This window comes from Lemur catta, chromosome 7, assembly GCF_020740605.2.
Source record: "Lemur catta isolate mLemCat1 chromosome 7, mLemCat1.pri, whole genome shotgun sequence".
Taxonomy (NCBI): Eukaryota; Metazoa; Chordata; class Mammalia; order Primates; family Lemuridae; genus Lemur; species Lemur catta.
This window is the reverse complement of record NC_059134.1, coordinates 5,681,764-5,701,478: the sequence shown is the minus strand read 5'-3', so window position 1 is coordinate 5,701,478 and position 19,715 is coordinate 5,681,764.

Here is a 19,715-nt window from a genome sequence, read left to right as displayed (position 1 = left end):
CCTAGGGCTGAGGCTAACACTAACCCTAACACTATCCTACGGCTGATGCTAACCTTAAGCATAACCCTAACACTATCCTAGGGCTGATGCTAACCCTAACCCTAACCCTACAACTCTCCTAGGGCTGAGGCTAACCCTAACCGTAACACTATCCTAGGGCTGATGCTAACCCTAACCCTAACCCTAACACTATCCGAGGCCTGATGCTAACCCTAACCCTAACCCTAACACTATCCTAGGGCTGATGATAACCCTAACCCTAACACTATCCTAGGGCTGATGCTAACACTAACCCTAACCCTAACACTATCCTTAGGCTGATGCTAACCCTAACCCTAACACTATCCTAGGGCTGATGCTTACCCTAACCCTAACCCTAACACTAACCTAGGGCTGATGCTAACCCTAACCCTAACCCTAACAGTATCCTATGGCTGATGCTAACCCTAACCCTTACCCCAACACTAACCTAGGGCTGATGCTAAACCTAACCATAACCTTAACACTATCCTAGGGTTGATGCTAACCCTAACCCTAACACTATCCTTGGGCTGAAGCTAACCATAAACCTAACCCTTACACTCTCCTAGGGCTGAGGCTAACCCTAACCCTAACACTATCCTAGGGCTGATGGTAACATTAACCCTAACCCTAACACTATCCTAGGGCTGATGCTAACGCTAACCCTAACCCTAACACTATCATAGGGCTGATGCTAACTCTAACCCTAACACTATCCTAGGGCTGATGCTAACCCTAACCCTAAACCTAACACTATCCTAGGGCTGATGCTCACCCTAACTCTAACACTATCCTAGCCCTGATGCTAACCCTAACCCTAACCCTTACACTATCCTAGGGCTTATGCTAACCCTAACCCTAACCCTAACACTATCCTAGGGCAGATGCTAACAATAACCCTAAACCTAGCACTATCCTAGGGCTGATGCTAACCATAACCCTAACACTATCCTAGGGCTGATGCTAACCCTAACCCTAACCCTAACACTATCCTAGGGCTGATGCTATTCCTAACCCTAACACTATCCTAGGGCTGATGCTAACCCTAACCCTAACCCTAACCCTATCCTAGGGCTGATGCTAACCCTAACACAAACACTATCCTAGGCCTGATGCTAACCCTAACGCTAACCCTAACACTATTCTAGGGCTGATGCTAACCCTAACAGTAACACTATCCTAGGGCTGATGCTAACCCTAACCCTAACCCTAACAGTATCCCAGGGCTGATGCTAACTCTAACCCTAACACTATCCTAGGGCTGATGCTATCCCTAACCCTAACTCTAACACTATCCTAGGGCTGAGGCTAACCCTAACCCTAACACTATCCTGCGGCCGATGCTAACCCTAAACCTAACCCTAACACTATCCGAAGGCTGATTCTAACCCTAAAACTAACACTATCCTAGGCCTGGTGCTAACCCTAACCCTAACCCTAACACTATCCTAGGGCTGATGCTAACCCTAACCCTAACACTATCCTAGGGCTGATGCTAAACTTAACCCTAACCCTAACACTATCCTAGGGCTGATGCTAACCCTAACCCTAACCCTACAACTCTCCTAGGGCTGAGGCTAACCCTAACCCTAGCACTATCTTAGGGCTGATGCTAACCGTAACCCTAGCCCTAACACTATCCTAGGGCTGAGGCTAACCCTAACCCTAACACTATCCTACGGCTTATGCTAAACCTAACACTAACACTATCCTAGGCCTGGTGCTAACCCTAACACTAACCCTAGCACTACCCTAGGGCTGATGCTAACCCTAACCCTAACACTATCCTAGGGCTGATGCTAAACCTAACCCTAACCCTAACACTATCCTAGGACTGATGCTAACCCTAACCCTAACCCTAACACTATCCTAGGGCTGATGCTAACAATAACCCTAACACTAACACTATCCTAGGGCTGATGCTAACCCAAACACTAACACTATCCTAGGCCTGATGATATCCCTAACCCTAACCCTAACACTATCCTAGGGCTGATGATGACCCTAACGCTAACACTATCGTAGGGCTGATTCTTACCGTAACCCTACCCTAACACTATCCTAGGGCTGATGCTAACCCTAACCCTAACCCTAACACTCTCCTAGGGCTGAGGCTAACCCTAAACCTAACACTATCTTAGGTCTGATGCTAACCCTAACCCTTACCCTAACACTATCCTAGGGCTGATGCTAAAACTAACCATAACCCTAACACTATCCTAGGGCTGATGCTATCCCTAACCCTAACACTATCCTAGGGCTGATGCTAACCCTAAACCTAACCGTAACACTCTCCTAGGGCTGAGGCTAACCCTAACCCTAACACTACCCTAGGGCTGATGCTAACCCTAACCCTAACACTATCCTAGGATTGATGCTAACCCTAACCCTAACCCTAACACGATAATAGGCCTGATGCTAACCCTAACCCTAACCCTAACACTATCCCAGGACTGATGATAACCCTAACCCTAACCCTATCCTAGGGCTGATGCTAACCCTAACCCTAACCCTAACACTATCCTAGGGCTGATGCTAACCCTAACCCTAACACTATCCTAGGGCTGATGGTACCCCTAACCCTAACCCTAACAGTATCCTAGGGCTGATGCTAATCATAACCCTAACCCTAACCCTAACACTATCTTAGGGCTGATGCTAACCGTAACCCTAACTCTACAACTATCCTAGGGCTGAGGCTAACCCTAATCCTAACACTATCCTACGGCTGATACTAACCCTAACCCTACCCCTAACACTATCCTAAGGCTGATGCTAACCCTAACACTAACACTATCCTAGGCCTGGTGCTAACCCTAACCCTAACCCTAACACTATCCGAGGGTTGATGCTAACCCTAACCCTAACACTATCCTAGGGCTGATGCTAACCCTAACCCTAACCCTAACACTATCCTAGGGCTGATGCTAACCCTAACCCTAACCCTAACACTATCCTAGGGCTGATGCTAACCCTAACCCTTACCCTAACACTATCCTAGGGCTGATGCTAACCCTAACCCTAACACTATCCTAGGCCTGATGATATCCCTAACCCTAACCCTAACACTATCCTAGGGCTGATGCTAACCCTACCACTAACCCTAACACTATCCAAGGGCAGATGCTAACCCTAACCCTAACCCTAACACTATCCTAGGGCTGATGCTAACCCTAACCCTAACACTATCCTAGGGCTGATGCTAACCCTAACACTAACCCTAACCCTATCCTAGGGCTGATGCTAACCCTAACACTAACACTATCCTAGGCCTGATGCTAACCCTAAACCCTAACCCTAACACTATCCTAGGGCTGATGCTAACCCTAACACTAACACGATCCTAGGGCTGATGCTAACCCTAACCCTAACCCTGACACTATCCTAGGGCTGATGCTAACTCTATCCATAACACTATCGTAGGGCTGATGCTAACCCTAACCCTAACTCTAACACTATCCTAAGGCTGAGGCTAACCCTAACCCTAACACTATCCTACGGCTGATGCTAACCCTAAACCTAACCCTAACACTATCCTAAGGATGATTCTAACCCTAACACTAACACTATCCTAGGCCTGGTGCTAACCCTATCCCTAACCCTAACACTATCCTAGGGCTGATGCTAACCCTAACCCTAACACTATCCTAGGGCTGATGCTAACCTAAACTCTAACCCTAACACTATCCTATGGCTGATGCTAACCCTAACCCTAACCCTACAACTCTCCTAGGGCTGAGGCTAACCCTAACCCTAACACTATCCTAGGGCTGATGCTAACCCTAACCCTAACACTCTCCTAGGGCTGAGGCTAACCCTAACCCTAACACTATCCTTGGGCTGAGGCTAACACTAACCCTAACACTATACTACGGCTGATGCTAACCCTAAACCTAACCCTAATACTATCCTAATGCTGATTCTAACCCTAACACTAACACTATTCTAGGCCTGGTGCTAACCCTAACCCTAACCCTAACACTATCCTAGGGCTGATGCTAACCCTAAACCTAACACTATCCTAGGGCTGATGCTAATCTTAAGCCTAACCCTATCACTATCCTAGGGCTGATGCTAACCCTAACCCTAACCCTACAACTATCCTAGGGCTGAGGCTAACCCTAACCGTAACACTATCCTAGGGCTGATGCTAACCCTAACCCTAACCCTAACACTATCCGAGGCCTGATGCTAACCCTAACCCTAACCCTATCTCTATCCTAGGGCTGATGATAACCCTAACCCTAACACTATCCTAGGGCTGATGCTAACACTAATCCTAACCCTAACACTATCCTAGGGCTAATGCTAACCCTAACCCTAACACTATCCTAGGGCTGATGCAAACCCTAACCCTAACCCTAACACTATCCTAGGGCTGATGCTAATCATAACCGCAACCCTAAAAATAACACTATGTTAGGGCTGATTCTAACCCTAACCCTAACTCGAACACTATCCTAGCGCTGAGGCTAACCTAACCCTAACACTATCCTACGGCTGATACTACCCCTAACCCTACCCATAACACTATCCTAAGACTGATGCTAACCCTAACACTGACACTATCCTAGGCCTGGTGCTAACCTTAACCCTAACCCTAACAATATCCTAGGGCTTATGGTAACCATAACCCTAACGCTATCCTAGGGCTGAAGCTAACCCTAACCCTAACACTAACACTAACCTAGGGCTGATGCTAACCCTCACCCTTACCCTAACAGTATCCTAGGGCTGATGCTAAACCTAACCATAACCCTAACACTATCCTAGGGCTGAAGCTATCCCTAACCCTAACAGTATCCTAGGGCTGATGCTAACCCTAAACCTAACCCTAATACTCTCCTAGGGCTGAGGCTAACCCTAACCCTAACACTATCCTAGGGCTCATGCTAACCCTAACCCTAACCCTAACACTATCCTAGGGCTGATGCTAACCCTAACCCTAACCCTGACACTATCCTAGGGCTGATGCTAACTCTAGCCCTAACACTATCCTCGGGCTGATGCTAACCCTAACCCTAACCCTAACACTATCCTAGGGCTGATGCTAATCCTAACACTAACCCTAACACTATCCTAGGCCTGATGCTAACCCAAACCCTAACCCTTACACTATCCTAGGGCTGATGCTAACCCTAACCCTTACCCTAACAGTATCCTAGGGCTGATGCTAACCCTAACCCTAACATTATCCTAGCCCTGATGATATCCCTAACCCTAACCCTAACACTATCCTAGGGCTGATGCTAACCCTAACACTAACCCTAACACTATCCTAGGGCAGATGCTAACCCTAACCCTAACCCTAACACTATCCTAGGGCAGATGCTAACCATAACCCTAACACTATCCTAGGGCTGATGCTAACTATAACCCTAACCCTAACACTATCCTAGGGCTGATGCTAACCCTAATCCTTACCCTAACACTATCCTAGGGCTAATGCTAACCCTAACCCTAACACTATCCTAGGCCTGATGATATCCCTAACCCTAACCCTAACACTCTCCTAGGGCTGATGCTAACCCTAACACTAACCCTAACACTATCCTAGGGCAGATGCTAACCCTAACCCTAACCCTAACACTATCCTAGGGCAGATGCTAACCCTAACCGTAACACTATCCTAGGGCTGATGCTAACCCTAACCCTAACACTCTCCTAGGGCTGAGGCTAACCCTAACCCTAACACTATCCTAGGGCTGAGGCTAACACTAACCCTAACACTATCCTACGGCTGATGCTAACCCTAAACCTAACCCTAACACTATCCTAAGGCTGATTCTAACCCTAACACTAACACTATCCTAGGCCTGGTGCTAACCCTAACCCTAACCCTAACACTATCCTAGGGCTGATGCTAACCCTAAACCTAACACTATCCTAGGGCTGATGCTAACCTTAAGCCTAACCCTAACACTATCCTAGGGCTGATGCTAACCCTATCCGTAACCCTACAACTCTCCTAGGGCTGAGGCTAACCCTAACCGTAACACTATCCTAGGGCTGATGCTAACCCTAACCCTAACCCTAACACTATCCGAGGCCTGATGCTAACCCTAACCCTAACCCTAACACTATCCTAGGGCTGATGATAACCCTAACCCTAACACTATCCTAGGGCTGATGCTAACAATAATCCTAACCCTAACACTATCCTAGGGCTAATGCTAACCCTAACCCTAACACTATCCAAGGGCTGATGCAAACCCTAACCCTAACCCTAACACTATCCTAGGGCTGATGCTAACCCTAACCCTAACCCTAACACTATCCTAGGGCTGATGCTAACCCTAATCCTAACCCTAACTCTATCCTAGGGCTGATGCTAACTCTAACCCTAACACTATCCTAGGCCTGATGCTAACCCTATCCCTAACCCTAACAGTCTCCTAGGGCTGACGCAAACCCTAACGCAAACACTATCCTAGGGCTGATGCTAACCGTAACCCTAACCCTAACACTATCCTAGGGCTGAGGCTAACCCTAACCCTAACACTATCCTACGGCTGATGATAACCCTAACCCTAACCATAACACTTTCCTAGGGCTGATGCTAACCCTAACCCTAACGCTATCCTTGGGCTGATGCTAACCCTAACCATAACCCTAACACTATCCTAGGGCTGATGCTAACCCTAACCCTAACACTATCCTAGGGCTGATGCTAACCCTAACCCTAACCATAACACTATCCTAAGGCTGATGCTAACCCTAACCCTAACACTATCCTAGGGCTGATGCTAAGCCTAACCCTAACACTATCCTACGGCTGATGATAACCCTAACCCTAACCATAACACTTTCCTAGGGCTGATGCTAACCCTAACCCTAACACTATCCTTGGGCTGATGCTAACCCTAACCCTAACACTATCCTAGGCCTGGTGCTAACCCTAACCCTAACCCTAACAATATCCTAGGGCTGAGGATAACCCTAACCCTAACACTAACCTAGGGCTGATGCTAACCCTAACGTTAACCCTAACACTATTCTAGGGCTGATGCTAACCCTAACCCTAACACTATCCTAGGGCTGATGCTTACCCTAACCCTAACCCTAACACTATCCTAGGGCTGATGCTAACACTAACCCTAACACTATCCTACGGCTGATGCTAACGCTAAACCTAACCCTAACACTATCCTAAGGCTGATGCTAACCCTAACCCTAACACTATCCTAGGGCTGATGCTTACCCTAACCCTAACCCTAACATTAACCTAGGGCTGATGCTAACCCTAACCCTAACCCTAACAGTATCCTAGGGCTGATGCTAACCCTAACCCTTACCCTAACACTATCCTAGGGCTGATGCTAAACCTAACCATAATCCTAACACTATCCTAGGGCTGATGCTAACCCTAACCCTTACACTATCCTAGGGCTGAAGCTAACCATAAACCTAACCCTTACACTCTCCTAGGGCTGAGGCTAACCCTAACCCTAACACTATCCTAGGGCTGATGCTAACCCTAACCCTAACCCTAACACTATCCTAGGGCTGATGTTAACCCTAACCCTAACCCTAACACTATCCTAGGGCTGATGCTAACTCTAACCCTAACACTATCCTAGGGCTGATGATAACCCTAACCCTAACCCTAACACTATCCTAGGGCTGATGCTAACTCTAACTCTAACACTATCCTAGGCCTGATGCTAACCCTAACCCTAACCCTTACACTATCCTAGGGCTTATGCTAACCATAACCCTAACCCTAACCCTAACACTATCCTAGGGCAGATGCTAACCCTAAGCCTAACCCTAACACTATCCTAGGGCTGATGCTAACCATAACCCTAACACTATCCTAGGGCTGATGCTAACCCTAACCCTAACCCTAACACTATCCTAGGGCTGATGCTAACCCTAACCCTAACACTATCCTAGGGCTGATGCTAACCCTAACCCTAACCCTAACCCTATCCTAGGGCTGATGCTAACCCTAACACAAACACTATCCTAGGCCTGATGCTAACCCTAACACTAACCCTAACACTATCCTAGGGCTGATGCTAACCCTAACACTAACACTATCCTAGGGCTGATGCTAACCCTAACCCTAACCCTAACACTATCCTAGGGCTGATGCTAACTCTAACCCTAACACTATCCTATGGCTGATGCTAACCCTAACCCTAACTCTAACACTATCCTAGGGCTGAGGCTAACCCTAACCCTAACACTATCCTACGGCGGATGCTAACCCTAAACCTAACCCTAACACTATCCGAAGGCTGATTCTAACCCTAACACTAACACTATCCTAGGCCTGGTGCTAACCCTATCCCTAACCCTAACACTATCCTAGGGCTGATGCTAACCCTAACCCTAACACTATCCTAGGGCTGATGGTAAACTTAACCCTTACCCTAACACTATCCTAGGGCTGATGCTAACCCTAACCCTAACCCTACAACTCTCCTAGGGCTGAGGCTAACCCTAACCCTAACACTATCTTAGGGCTGATGCTAACCCTAACCCTAGCCCTAACACTATCCTAGCGCTGAGGGTAACCCTAACCCTAACACTATCCTACGGCTAATACTAACCCTAACCCTACCGCTAACAATATCCTAAGGCTTATGCTAAACCTAACACTAACACTATCCTAGGCCTGGTGCTAACCCTAACACTAACCCTAACACTATCCTAGGCCTGATGCTAACCCTAACCCTAACACTATCCTAGGGCTGATGCTAACCCTAACCCTAACCCTAACACTATCCTAGGGCTGATGCTAACCCTAAACCTAACACTATCCTAGGGCTGATGCTAACCCTAACCCTAACCATAACACTATCCTAAGGCTGATGCTAACCCTAACCCTAACACTATCCTAGGGCTGATGGTAAGCCTAACCCTAACACTATCCTACGGCTGATGATAACCCTAACCCTAACCATAACACTTTCCTAGGGCTGATGCTAACCCTAACCCTAACACTATCCTTGGGCTGATGCTAATCCTAACCCTAACCCTAACACTATCCTAGGGCTGATGCTAACCCTAACCCTAACACTATCCTAGGGCTGATGCTAACCCTAACCCTAACCGTAACACTATCCTAAGGCTGATCCTAACCCTAACCCTAACAATATCCTAGGCCTGGTGCTAACCCTAACCCTAACCCTAACAATATCCTAGGGCTGAGGATAACCCTAACCCTAACACTAACCTAGGGCTGATGCTAACCCTAACGTTAACCCTAACACTATTCTAGGGCTGATGCTAACCCTAACCCTAACACTATCCTAGGGCTGATGCTTACCCTAACCCTAACCCTAACACTATCCTAGGGCTGATGCTAACACTAACCCTAACACTATCCTACGGCTGATGCTAACGCTAAACCTAACCCTAACACTATCCTAAGGCTGATGCTAACCCTAACCCTAACACTATCCTAGGGCTGATGCTTACCCTAACCCTAACCCTAACATTAACCTAGGGCTGATGCTAACCCTAACCCTAACCCCAACAGTATCCTAGGGCTGATGCTAACCCTAACCCTTACCCTAACACTATCCTAGGGCTGATGCTAAACCTAACCATAATCCTAACACTATCCTAGGGCTGATGCTAACCCTAACCCTTACACTATCCTAGGGCTGAAGCTAACCATAAACCTAACCCTTACACTCTCCTAGGGCTGAGGCTAACCCTAACCCTAACACTATCCTAGGGCTGATGCTAACCCTAACCCTAACCCTAACACTATCCTAGGGCTGATGTTAACCCTAACCCTAACCCTAACACTATCCTAGGGCTGATGCTAACTCTAACCCTAACACTATCCTAGGGCTGATGATAACCCTAACCCTAACCCTAACACTATCCTAGGGCTGATGCTAACCCTAACTCTAACACTATCCTAGGCCTGATGCTAACCCTAACCCTAACCCTTACACTATCCTAGGGCTTATGCTAACCATAACCCTAACCCTAACCCTAACACTATCCTAGGGCAGATGCTAACCCTAACCCTAACCCTAACACTATCCTAGGGCTGATGCTAACCATAACCCTAACACTATCCTAGGGCTGATGCTAACCCTAACCCTAACCCTAACACTATCCTAGGGCTGATGCTAACCCTAACCCTAACACTATCCTAGGGCTGATGCTAACCCTAACCCTAACCCTAACCCTATCCTAGGGCTGATGCTAACCCTAACACAAACACTATCCTAGGCCTGATGCTAACCCTAACACTAACCCTAACACTATCCTAGGGCTGATGCTAACCCTAACACTAACACTATCCTAGGGCTGATGCTAACCCTAACCCTAACCCTAACACTATCCTAGGGCTGATGCTAACTCTAACCCTAACACTATCCTATGGCTGATGCTAACCCTAACCCTAACTCTAACACTATCCTAGGGCTGAGGCTAACCCTAACCCTAACACTATCCTACGGCGGATGCTAACCCTAAACCTAACCCTAACACTATCCGAAGGCTGATTCTAACCCTAACACTAACACTATCCTAGGCCTGGTGCTAACCCTTTCCCTAACCCTAACACTATCCTAGGGCTGATGCTAACCCTAACCCTAACACTATCCTAGGGCTGATGGTAAACTTAACCCTTACCCTAACACTATCCTAGGGCTGATGCTAACCCTAACCCTAACCCTACAACTCTCCTAGGGCTGAGGCTAACCCTAACCCTAACACTATCTTAGGGCTGATGCTAACCATAACCCTAGCCCTAACACTATCCTAGCGCTGAGGGTAACCCTAACCCTAACACTATCCTACGGCTAATACTAACCCCAACCCTACCGCTAAAAATATCCTAAGGCTTATGCTAAACCTAACACTAACACTATCCTAGGCCTGGTGCTAACCCTAACACTAACCCTAACACTATCCTAGGCCTGATGCTAACCCTAACCCTAACACTATCCTAGGGCTGATGCTCACCCTAACCCTAACCCTAACACTATCCTAGGGCTGATGCTAACCCTAACCCTAACCCTAACACTATCCTAGGGCTGATGCTAACAATAACCCTAACACTATCACTATCCTAGGGCTGATGCTAACCCAAAAACTAACACTATCCTAGGCATGATGATATCCCTAACCCTAACCCTAACACTATCCTAGGGCTGATGATGACCCTAACGCTAACACTATCCTAGGGCTGATTCTAACCGTAACCCTACCCTAACACTATCCTAGGGCTGATGCTAACCCTAACCCTAACACTATCCTAGGGCTGATGCTAACCCTAACCCTAACCCTAACACTCTCCTAGGGCTGAGGCTAACCCTAAACCTAACATTATCTTAGGTCTGATGCTAACCCTAACCCTTACCCTAACACTATCCTAGGGCTGATGCTAAAACTAACCATAACCCTAACACTATCCTAGGGCTGATGTTATCCCTAACCCTAACACTATCCTAGGGCCGATGCTAACCTTAAACCTAACCCTAACACTATCCTAGGGCTGAGGCTAACCCTAACCCTAACACTACCCTAGGGCTGATGCTAACCCTAACCCTAACACTATCCTAGGGCTGATGCTAAACCTAACCCTAACCCTAACACTATCCTAGGCCTGATGCTAACCCTAACCCTAACCCTAACACTATCCCAGGGCTGATGATAACCCTAACCCTAACACTATCCTAGGGCTGATGCTTACCCTAACCCTAACCCTAACACTATCCTAGGGCTGATGCTAACACTAACCCTAACACTATCCTACGGCTGATGCTAACGCTAAACCTAACCCTAACACTATCCTAAGGCTGATGCTAACCCTAACCCTAACACTATCCTAGGGCTGATGCTTACCCTAACCCTAACCCTAACATTAACCTAGGGCTGATGCTAACCCTAACCCTAACCCCAACAGTATCCTAGGGCTGATGCTAACCCTAACCCTTACCCTAACACTATCCTAGGGCTGATGCTAAACCTAACCATAATCCTAACACTATCCTAGGGCTGATGCTAACCCTAACCCTTACACTATCCTAGGGCTGAAGCTAACCATAAACCTAACCCTTACACTCTCCTAGGGCTGAGGCTAACCCTAACCCTAACACTATCCTAGGGCTGATGCTAACCCTAACCCTAACCCTAACACTATCCTAGGGCTGATGTTAACCCTAACCCTAACCCTAACACTATCCTAGGGCTGATGCTAACTCTAACCCTAACACTATCCTAGGGCTGATGATAACCCTAACCCTAACCCTAACACTATCCTAGGGCTGATGCTAACCCTAACTCTAACACTATCCTAGGCCTGATGCTAACCCTAACCCTAACCCTTACACTATCCTAGGGCTTATGCTAACCATAACCCTAACCCTAACCCTAACACTATCCTAGGGCAGATGCTAACCCTAACCCTAACCCTAACACTATCCTAGGGCTGATGCTAACCATAACCCTAACACTATCCTAGGGCTGATGCTAACCCTAACCCTAACCCTAACACTATCCTAGGGCTGATGCTAACCCTAACCCTAACACTATCCTAGGGCTGATGCTAACCCTAACCCTAACCCTAACCCTATCCTAGGGCTGATGCTAACCCTAACACAAACACTATCCTAGGCCTGATGCTAACCCTAACACTAACCCTAACACTATCCTAGGGCTGATGCTAACCCTAACACTAACACTATCCTAGGGCTGATGCTAACCCTAACCCTAACCCTAACACTATCCTAGGGCTGATGCTAACTCTAACCCTAACACTATCCTATGGCTGATGCTAACCCTAACCCTAACTCTAACACTATCCTAGGGCTGAGGCTAACTCTAACCCTAACACTATCCTACGGCGGATGCTAACCCTAAACCTAACCCTAACACTATCCGAAGGCTGATTCTAACCCTAACACTAACACTATCCTAGGCCTGGTGCTAACCCTTTCCCTAACCCTAACACTATCCTAGGGCTGATGCTAACCCTAACCCTAACACTATCCTAGGGCTGATGGTAAACTTAACCCTTACCCTAACACTATCCTAGGGCTGATGCTAACCCTAACCCTAACCCTACAACTCTCCTAGGGCTGAGGCTAACCCTAACCCTAACACTATCTTAGGGCTGATGCTAACCATAACCCTAGCCCTAACACTATCCTAGCGCTGAGGGTAACCCTAACCCTAACACTATCCTACGGCTAATACTAACCCCAACCCTACCGCTAAAAATATCCTAAGGCTTATGCTAAACCTAACACTAACACTATCCTAGGCCTGGTGCTAACCCTAACACTAACCCTAACACTATCCTAGGCCTGATGCTAACCCTAACCCTAACACTATCCTAGGGCTGATGCTCACCCTAACCCTAACCCTAACACTATCCTAGGGCTGATGCTAACCCTAACCCTAACCCTAACACTATCCTAGGGCTGATGCTAACAATAACCCTAACACTATCACTATCCTAGGGCTGATGCTAACCCAAAAACTAACACTATCCTAGGCCTGATGATATCCCTAACCCTAACCCTAACACTATCCTAGGGCTGATGATGACCCTAACGCTAACACTATCCTAGGGCTGATTCTAACCGTAACCCTACCCTAACACTATCCTAGGGCTGATGCTAACCCTAACCCTAACACTATCCTAGGGCTGATGCTAACCCTAACCCTAACCCTAACACTCTCCTAGGGCTGAGGCTAACCCTAAACCTAACATTATCTTAGGTCTGATGCTAACCCTAACCCTTACCCTAACACTATCCTAGGGCTGATGCTAAAACTAACCATAACCCTAACACTATCCTAGGGCTGATGTTATCCCTAACCCTAACACTATCCTAGGGCCGATGCTAACCTTAAACCTAACCCTAACACTATCCTAGGGCTGAGGCTAACCCTAACCCTAACACTACCCTAGGGCTGATGCTAACCCTAACCCTAACACTATCCTAGGGCTGATGCTAAACCTAACCCTAACCCTAACACTATCCTAGGCCTGATGCTAACCCTAACCCTAACCCTAACACTATCCCAGGGCTGATGATAACCCTAACCCTAACACTATCCTAGGGCTGATGCTAACCCTAACCGTAACCCTAACACTATCCTAGGGCTGATGCTAACCCTAACCCTAACACTATCCTAGGGCTGATGCTACCCCTAACCCTAACCCTAACACTATCCTAGGGCTGATGCTAACCCTAACCCTAACCCTAACACTATCCTAGGGCTGATGCTAACCCTAACCCTAACCCTAACACTATCCTAGCCTGATGATATCCCTAACCCTAACCCTAACAGTATCCTAGGGCTGATGCTAACCCTAACACTAACCCTAACACTATCCTAGGGCAGATGCTAACCCTAACCCTAACCCTAACACTATCCTAAGGCAGATGCTAACCATAACCCTAACACTATCCTAGGGCTGATGCTAACCCTAACCCTAACCCTAACCCTATCCTAGGGCTGATGCTAACCCTAACACTAACACTATCCTAGGCCTGATGCTAACCCTAACCCTAACCCTAACACTATCCTAGGGCTGATGCTAACCCTAACACTAACACTATCCTAGGGCTGATGCTAACCCTAACCCTAACCCTAACACTATCCTAGGGCTGATGCTAACTCTAACCCTAACACTATCCTAGGGCTGATGCTAACCCTAACCCTAACCCTAACACTATCCTAGGGCTGATGCTAACCCTAAACCTAACCCTAACACTATCGTAAGGCTGATTCTAACCCTAACACTAACACTATCCTAGGCCTGGTGCTAACCCTATCCCTAACCCTAACACTATCCTAGGGCTGATGCTAACCCTAACCCTAACACTATCCTAGGGCTGATGCTAACCTTAACCCTAACCCTAACACTATCCTAAGGCTGATGCTAACCCTAACCCTAACCCTACAACTCTCCTAGGGCTGAGGCTAAACCTAACCCTAACACTATCCTAGGGCTGATGCTAACCCTAACCCTAACCCTAACACTATCCTAGGGCTGATGCTAACCCTAACCCTAACACTCTCCTAGGGCTGAGGCTAACCCTAACTCTAACACTATCCTAGGGCTGAGGCTAACACTAACCCTAACACTATCCTAAGGCTGATGCTAACCCTAAACCTAACCCTAACACTATCCTAAGGCTGATTCTAACCCTCACACTAACACTATCCTAGGCCTGGTGCTAACCCTAACCCTAACCCTAACACTATCCTAGGGCTGATGCTAACCCTAACCCTAACACTATCCTTGGGCTGATGCTAACCTTAAGCCTAACCCTAACACTATCCTAGGGCTGATGCTAACCCTAACCCTAACCCTACAACTCTCCTAGGGCTGAGGCTAACCCTAACCGTAACACTATCCTAGGGCTGATGCTAACCCTAACCCTAACCCTAACACTATCCTAGGCCTGATGCTAACCCTAACCCTAACCCTAACACTATCCTAGGGCTGATGATAACCCTAACCCTAACACTATCCTAGGGCTGATGCTAACACTAATCCTAACCCTAACACTATCCTAGGGCTGATGCTAACCCTAAACCTAACACTATCCTAGGGCTGATGCAAACCCTAACCTAACCCTAACACTATCCTAGGGCTGATGCTAATCATAACCCCAACCCTAACAATAACACTATGTTAGGGCAGATTCTAACCCTAACCCTAATTCTAACACTATCCTAGGGCTGAGGCTAACCTAACCCTAACACTATCCTATGGCTGATACTAACCCTAACCCTACCCCTAACACTATCCTAAGGCTGATGCTAACCCTAACACTAACACTATCCTAGGCCTGGTGCTTACCCTAACCCTAACCCTAACAATATCCTAGGGCTTATGCTAACCCTAACCCTAACACTATCCTAGGGCTGAAGCTAACCCTAACCCTAACGCTAACACTATCCTAGGGCTGATGCTAACCCTCACCCTTACCCTAACACTATCCTAGGGCTGATGCTAAACCTAACCATAACCCTAACACTATCCTAGGGCTGATGCTATCCCTAACCCTAACAGTATCCTAGGGCTGATGCTAACCCTAAACCTAACCCTAATACTCTCCTAGGGCTGAGGCTAACCCTAACCCTAACACTATCCTAGGGCTCATGCTAACCCTAACCCTAACCCTAACACTATCCTAGGGCTGATGCTAACCCTAACCCTAACCCTGACACTATCCTAGGGCTGATGCTAACTCTAACCCTAACACTATCCTAGGGCTGATGCTAACCCTAACCCTAACCCTAACACTATCCTAGGGCTGATGCTAACCCTAACACTAACACTATCCTAGGCCTGATGCTAACCCTAACCCTAACCCTTACACTATCCTAGGGCTGATGCTAACCCTAACCCTTACCCTAACAGCATCCTAGGGCTGATGCTAACCCTAACCCTAACATTATCCTAGCCCTGATGATATCCCTAACCCTAACCCTAACACTATCCTAGGGCTGATGCTAACCCTAACACTAACCCTAACACTATCCTAGGGCAGATGCTAACCCTAACCCTAACCCTAACACTATCCTAGGGCAGATGCTAACCATAACCCTAACACTATCCTAGGGCTGATGCTAACTATAACCCTAACCCTAACACTATCCTAGGGCTGATGCTAACCCTAATCCTTACCCTAACACTATCCTAGGGCTAATGCTAACCCTAACCCTAACACTATCCTAAGCCTGATGATATCCCTAACCCTAACCCTAACACTATCCTAGGGCTGATGCTAACCCTAACACTAACCCTAACACTATCCTAGGGCAGATGCTAACCCTAACACTAACCCTAACACTATCCTAGGGCAGATGCTAACCCTAACCGTAACACTATCCTAGGGCTGATGCTAACCCTAACCCTAACACTCTCCTAGGGCTGAGGCTAACCCTAACCCTAACACTATCCTAGGGCTGAGGCTAACACTAACCCTAACACTATCCTACGGCTGATGCTAAACCTAAACCTAACCCTAACACTATCGTAAGGCTGATTCTATCCCTAACACTAACACTATCCTAGGCCTGGTGCTAACCCTATCCCTAACCCTAACACTATCCTAGGGCTGATGCTAACCCTAACCCTAACACTATCCTAGGGCTGATGCTAACCTTAACCCTAACCCTAACACTATCCTAGGGCTGATGCTAACCCTAACCCTAACCCTACAACTCTCCTAGGGCTGAGGCTAAACCTAACCCTAACACTATCCTAGGGCTGATGCTAACCCTAACCCTAACCCTAACACTATCCTAGGGCTGATGCTAACCCTAACCCTAACACTCTCCTAGGGCTGAGGCTAACCCTAACTCTAACACTATCCTAGGGCTGAGGCTAACACTAACCCTAACACTATCCTAAGGCTGATGCTAACCCTAAACCTAACCCTAACACTATCCTAAGGCTGATTCTAACCCTCACACTAACACTATCCTAGGCCTGGTGCTAACCCTAACCCTAACCCTAACACTATCCTAGGGCTGATGATAACCCTAACCCTAACACTATCCTTTGGCTGATGCTAACCTTAAGCCTAACCCTAACACTATCCTAGGGCTGAATCTAACCCTAACCCTAACCCTAACACTATCCTAGGCCTGATGCTAACCCTAACCCTAACCCTAACACTATCCTAAGGCTGATGCTAAACCTAACCATAACCCTAACACTATCCTAGGGCTGATGCTATCCCTAACCCTAACAGTATCCTAGGGCTGATGCTAACCCTAAACCTAACCCTAATACTCTCCTAGGGCTGAGGCTAACCCTAAACCTAACACTATCCTAGGGCTCATGCTAACCCTAACCCTAACCCTAACACTATCCTAGGGCTGATGCTAACCCTAACCCTAACCCTGACACTATCCCTGGGCTGATGCTAACTCTAACCCTAACACTATCCTAGGGCTGATGCTAACCCTAACCCTAACCCTAACACTATCCTAGGGCTGAAGCTAACCCTAACACTAACACTATCCTAGGCCTGATGCTAACCCTAACCCTAACCCTTACACTATCCTAGGGCTGATGCTAACCCTAACCCTTACCCTAACAGTATCCTAGGGCTGATGCTAACCCCAACCCTAACATTATCCTAGCCCTGATGATATCCCTACCCTAACCCTAACACTATCCTAGGGCTGATGCTAACCCTAACACTAACCCTAACACTATCCTAGGGCAGATGCTAACCCTAACCCTAACCCTAACACTATCCTAGGGCAGATGCTAACCATAACCCTAACACTATCCTAGGGCTGATGCTAACTATAACCCTAACCCTAACACTATCCTAGGGCTGATGCTAACCCTAATCCTTACCCTAACACTATCCTAGGGCTAATGCTAACCCTAACCCTAACACTATCCTAGGCCTGATGATATCCCTAACCCTAACCCTAACACTATCCTAGGGCTGATGCTAACCCTAACACTAACCCTAACACTATCCTAGGGCAGATGCTAACCCTAACCCTAACCCTAACACTATCCTAGGGCAGATGCTAACCCTAACCGTAACACTATCCTAGGGCTGATGCTAACCCTAACCCTAACACTCTCCTAGGGCTGAGGCTAACCCTAAACCTAACACTATCCTAGGGCTGAGGCTAACACTAAACCTAACACTATCCTACGGCTGATGCTAACCCTAAACCTAACCCTAACACTATCCTAAGGCTGATTCTAACCCTAACACTAACACTATCCTAGGCCTGGTGCTAACCCTAACCCTAACCCTAACGCTATCCTAGGGCTGATGCTAACCCTAAACCTAACACTATCCTAGGGCTGATGCTAACCTTAAGCCTAACCCTAACACTATCCTAGGGCTGATGCTAACCCTAACCCTAACCCTACAACTCTCCTAGGGCTGATGCTAACCCTAACACTAACCCTAACACTATACTAGGGCAGATGCTAACCCTAACCCTAACCCTAACACTATCCTAAGGCAGATGCTAACCATAACCCTAACACTATCCTAGGGCTGATGCTAACCCTAACCCTAACCCTAACCCTATCCTAGGGCTGATGCTAACCCTAACACTAACACTATCCTAGGCCTGATGCTAACCCTAACCCTAAACCTAACACTATCCTAGGGCCGATGCTAACCTTAAACCTAACCCTAACACTATCCTAGGGCTGAGGCTAACCCTAACCCTAACACTACCCTAGGGCTGATGCTAACCCTAACCCTAACACTATCCTAGGGCTGATGCTAAACCTAACCCTAACCCTAACACTATCCTAGGCCTGATGCTAACCCTAACCCTAACCCTAACACTATCCCAGGGCTGATGATAACCCTAACCCTAACACTATCCTAGGGCTGATGCTAACCCTAACCGTAACCCTAACACTATCCTAGGGCTGATGCTAACCGTAACCCTAACACTATCCTAGGGCTGATGCTACCCCTAACCCTTACCCTAACACTATCCTAGGGCTGATGCTAACCCTAACCCTAACCCTAACACTATCCTAGGGCTGATGCTAACCCTAACCCTAACCCTAACACTATCCTAGCCTGATGATATCCCTAACCCTAACCCTAACAGTATCCTAGGGCTGATGCTAACCCTAACACTAACCCTAACACTATCCTAGGGCAGATGCTAACCCTAACCCTAACCCTAACACTATCCTAAGGCAGATGCTAACCATAACCCTAACACTATCCTAGGGCTGATGC